Source organism: Bubalus bubalis, chromosome 4 (genome assembly GCF_019923935.1).
Source record: "Bubalus bubalis isolate 160015118507 breed Murrah chromosome 4, NDDB_SH_1, whole genome shotgun sequence".
Taxonomy (NCBI): Eukaryota; Metazoa; Chordata; class Mammalia; order Artiodactyla; family Bovidae; genus Bubalus; species Bubalus bubalis.
The window spans coordinates 33,066,547-33,071,471 of NC_059160.1; the positions used below are offsets into that span (position 1 = coordinate 33,066,547).

At 41.5% G+C, this 4,925-nt stretch overlaps 1 long non-coding RNA gene across 1 annotated transcript; it reads right to left on the reverse strand.

Moving 5' to 3' along the window:
• Positions 1-219: 219 nt before the first annotated feature.
• Positions 220-810, reverse strand: LOC123333068. The gene is made up of 2 exons (XR_006550241.1): positions 711-810; positions 220-342 (listed from the first exon to the last, which is right to left on the reverse strand). It is a non-coding gene; the product is annotated as an uncharacterized LOC123333068 (long non-coding RNA).
• Positions 811-4,925: the final 4,115 nt, after the last annotated feature.

Consider the following 4,925-nt stretch of genomic DNA (forward strand, 5'->3'; position numbering starts at 1 on the left):
GCCTCCAAAATTAACATAATGTAATCATGATGGTCAATAGTTTACTAATGAGTTCTGGACCTCCCACCTGGCTTTAATTCCAATCTCATAGCAAGAGTACCTGCCTCCCTGCTTTACCCTCTGAACACTTCAGCTTTGCTTTCCTCCCTAGAACTGCCTAGATGGCAGTTGTTCCCAGGGGTTTGCTAAAAAGTGAAGAATGAAAGAACAGAAGATTTATTTTTAGACTTTTGTATACCTTTAATAAGGAAAAGGGAGTTTTGTACAACACCACAGGTCCATATCCTGACAGTAAGGAAGCGTACCTCCATATGGCATCAGATCCCTGCTGCAAGCACGATTCTAAGAAAAGAAGATGAAAAGTGAAAGTGAAGTCATTCAGTCGTGTCCAATTCTTTGCAACCCCATGGACTGTGGCCTACCAGGTTCTTCCTTCCATGGGATTTTTTAGGCAAGAGTACTGGAGTGGGTTGCCATTTCCTTCTCCAGGGGATCTTCCCACCCCAGGGATCAAACCTGGGTCTCCCGCATTGCAGGCAGATTCTTTACTGTCTGAGCCACCAGGGAAGCCACAGAAAGACAATCACTTTTACTGTAGTGTTACCCATCATTATTTCCTTGCTGGAGTTTAGAAGTGACCTGTGGCGATGAAGTCACAAAGTACAATTTCATGAAGGCGATAGAACTACTTTGAAACCAAGTTAACATACCTGCATCTCAGTGTCAATGAAATGGGATACTAGTAAGTTGCCTTTGACTAAACAAGTTTGTTTGGTAAGCAAGAAGTTGATTCTCAATCTGGAATGTGCAAAGGAGAGAGGCCCCAATTAAATGAGTCAATCATTTACTGATTCGAATAGGACAGCTACTCTAAGCCATAAATACAGGTACACTTCCAAGATATCATGGGTTCTGTTTCAGATCCACAGCAATATAAAGCAAGTCACACATGTTTTTTCTCAGTTTCCCAGTACATATAAAAGTTAAATTTACACTATGTTGTAGTCTATCAATTGTGCAACACCATTATGTCTTAAAAAAAAGCCATGTACCTACTCCTTAATTTAAAAATACTTTATTGCTAAGTAGTGCTGGTCATCATCTGAGCCTTCAGTGAGTCATAGCAGTAACATCAAAGATAATTGACCACAAATCATCATGACAAATATAATAAAAATGAAAAAGTTTGAAATATTGAGAAAATTACCACAATGTGACACAGAGACATAAAGTGAACAAATACTTTTGAAAAAAAAAGCACTGAAAGATTTGTTCAGTGCAGGGGTGCCACAAACCTTCAATTTGTCAAATACACTGTATCTGCAAAGTGCAATAAAACATTAAAGCACAATAAAATGAAGTATGCCTGTATAATATGTGAGCATTCAGGATGAGTTTTAGATACAATAACTCATTTAATTCCCAAAATAACCCTCTGGAAAATCAACATGAGATCAAGAGAAGTTAGGTGACTTGTTAGTGCTCTTTGCTATTGGGGTATACAGATGTATAAGCCATGTTACTTGCCTTCAAGTATTTTCACTTCAGAAAAAATATAAATTAAAAATTATGATCCCTGACAACTTAACAACAACAACAACAACAAAATCAAGCAACCCAATCAGAAAAATGGGCAGAAGACTTTAATAGACATTTCTCCAAAGAAAATATACAGATGGCTAGTAGGAATATGAAAAGATGACCAACATCACTAATTATGAGAAATGCAAGGCAAAACTACAATGAGGTACCACCTCACACCTGTCAGAACAACTGTCATTAAAAAGTCTACCAATAACAAATGCAGAAGAGGGTGTGGAGAAAAGAGAATCCTCCTACGCTGTTTGTGGGAAAGTAAGTTGGTGCAGCCATTATGGAAAATAGTGTGGATGTTCCTCAGAAAACTAAAGGTAGAATTACCATATGATCCAGAAATCCTGCTCCTGGGCATACAGTCAAGCAAAACTATAAATCAAAAAGATACATTCACCTGTGTGTTCATAGCAGCACTATGCACAATAGCCAAGACATGGAAACAACTTAATGTCCATTGACAGATGAATGATAGAGAAAATGTGGCACATATATACAATGGAATACGAGTCAGCCATGTAAAAGAATGAAATAATGGCGCTGGAGCAGTGGCTGCATGGCACTAGAGCAACTTTGAGGAGATACCCCACATCCAAGGACAAAGGAGAAGCCCCAGCAAGATGGTAGGAGGGGCGAATTCATGGTTAGAATCAAACCCCATTGCTGCCAGAGATGCTCAGAGGGCTCAGACAAACCTTGTGCACACCAGGATCCAGAGACCCAAAGAGAGACAGAACTGTGTTTGAGTGTCTCCTGTGGACGTATAGGTCAGCAGTGGACTGTCGCAGGGGCAGGGGCTCTGGGTGAAGCAGACGTGGGTGTGGCTGGGTGAAGCAGACTTGGGTATGGCATAAGCCCTCTTGGAGGAGGTCACCATTAACCCCACCATAGAGCTGCCACAACTTACATAGGACAGGGGAAATAGACCCTTGGAGGGTGCAAACAGAACCTAATGCACACCAGAAACCAGGAGAAAGGAGCAGTCACCCCACAAGAGACTGACCCAGAGTTACCCAGGAGTGTCCAGGAGTCTCCAGCAGAGGTGTGGGTCGGCGGTGGCCTGCTGCAGGGTTGGGCGCACTGAATGTAGCAGTGCATGCATGGGACCTTTTGAAGGAGGTCTCCATTATCTTGATTGCCTCCACCATAGTTTGGGCCCAAGTAAATAACAGGGAGGGAACATAGCTCCACCCATCAACAGAAAATTGGATTAAAGATTTACTGAGCATGGCCCCGCCCATCAGGACAAGTCTCCCTCAGTCAGTCTCTCCCAACAGGAAGCTTCCATAAGCCTCTTATCCATCTCCATCAGAGGGCAGACAGACTGAAAACCACAATCACAGGAAACTAACCAAACTGACTACATGGACCAGAGTCTTGTCTAACTCAACGAAACTATGAGTCATGCTGTGTGGGACCACCCAAGACAAACGGGTCATGGTGGAGAGTTTGACAAAACATAGTCCACTGGTGAAGGGAATGGCAAAACACTTCAGTATTCTTGCCTTGAGAACCCCCTGAACAGTATGAAAAGGCAAAAAGATAGGACACTGAAAGATGAACTCCCCAGGTCAGTAGGTGCCCAATATGCTACTAAAAATCAGTGGGGAAATAACTCCAGAAAGAATGAAGAGACAGAGCCAAAACAAAAACAACACCCAATTGTGGATGTGACTGGTGATAGAAGCAAAGTCTGGTGCTGTAAAGAGCAATATTGCATAGGAACCTGGAATGTTAGGTCCATGAATCAAGGCAGATTGGAAGTGGCCAAACAGTGAATCAGTGAACTAAAATGGACCGAAATGGGTGAACTTAACTCAGATGACCACTATATCTACTACTGTGGGCAAGAATCCCTTAGAAGAAATGGAGTAGTCATCACAGTCAACAAAAGAGTCCGAAATGCAGTACTTGAATGCAATCTCAAAAACAACAGAATGATCTCTGTTCATTTCCAAGGCAAACCATTCTATATCATAGTAATCCAAGTCTATGCCCCAACCATTAATGCTGAAGAAGCTGAAGTTGAATGGTTCTATGAAGACCTACAAGACCTTCTAGAACTAACACACAAGAAAGATGTTATTCTCATTATAGGGGACTGGAATGCAAAAGTAGGAAGTCAAGAAACACCTGGAGTAACAGGCAAATTTGGCCTTGGAGTAGAGAATGAAGCAGGGCAAGGGCTAATAGAGTTTTGGCAAGAGAACACACTGGTCATAACAAATACCCTCTTCCAACAACACAAGAGAAGACTTTACACATGGACACCACCAGTCAGTACTGAAATCAGATTGATTATTTTCTTTGCAGCCAAAGATGGAGAAGCTCTACACAGTCAGCAATAACAAGACTGGGAGCTGACTGTGGCTCAGATCATTAACTCCTTATTGCCAAATTCAGATTTAAATTGAGGAAAGTAGGGAAAACCACTAGACCATTCAGGTATGACCTAAATCAAATCCTTACAATTATGCAGTGGAAATGAGAAATAGATTGAAGAGATTAGATCTGATAGAGAGCCTGAAGATCTATGGACAGAGGTTTGTGACATTGTACAGGAGACAGGGATCAAGACCATCCCCAAGAAAAAGAAATGCAGAAAAGCAAAATGGCTCTCTGAGGAGGTCTTACAAATAGCTGTGAAAAGAAGAGAATTGAAAAGCAAAGGAGAAAAAGAAAGATATACCCATTTGAATGCAGAGTTCCAATGAAGAACAAGGAGAGATAAGAAAGCCTTCCTCAGTGATCAGTGCAAAGAAATAGAGGAAAACAATAAAATGGGAAAGACTAGAGATCTCTTCAAGAAAATTAGAGATACCAAGGGAACATTTCATGCAAAGATGGGCTCGATAAAGGACAGAAATGGTATGGACCTAACAGAAGCAGAAGATATTAAGAAGAGGTGGCAAGAATACACAGAAGAGCTATACAATAAAGATCTTCATGACCCAGATAATTATGATGGTGTGATCACTCACCTGGAGCCAGACATCCTGGAATGAGAAGTCAAGTGGGCTTAGGAAGCATCACTACGAACAAAGCTAGTGTAGGTGATGGAATTCCAGTTGAGTTATTTCAAATCTGAAAAGATGATGCTGTGAAAGTGCTGCACTCAATATGCCAGCAAATTTGGAAAACTCAGCAGTGGCCACAGGACTGGAAAAGGTCCGTTTTCATTCCAATCCCAAAGCAAGGCAATGCCAAAGAATGCTCAAACTACCACACAATTGCACTCATCTCACACGCTCGCAAAGTAATGCTCAAAATTCTCCAAGACAGGCTTCAACAGTACTTGAACCGTGAACTTCCAGATGTTCAAGCTGGATTTA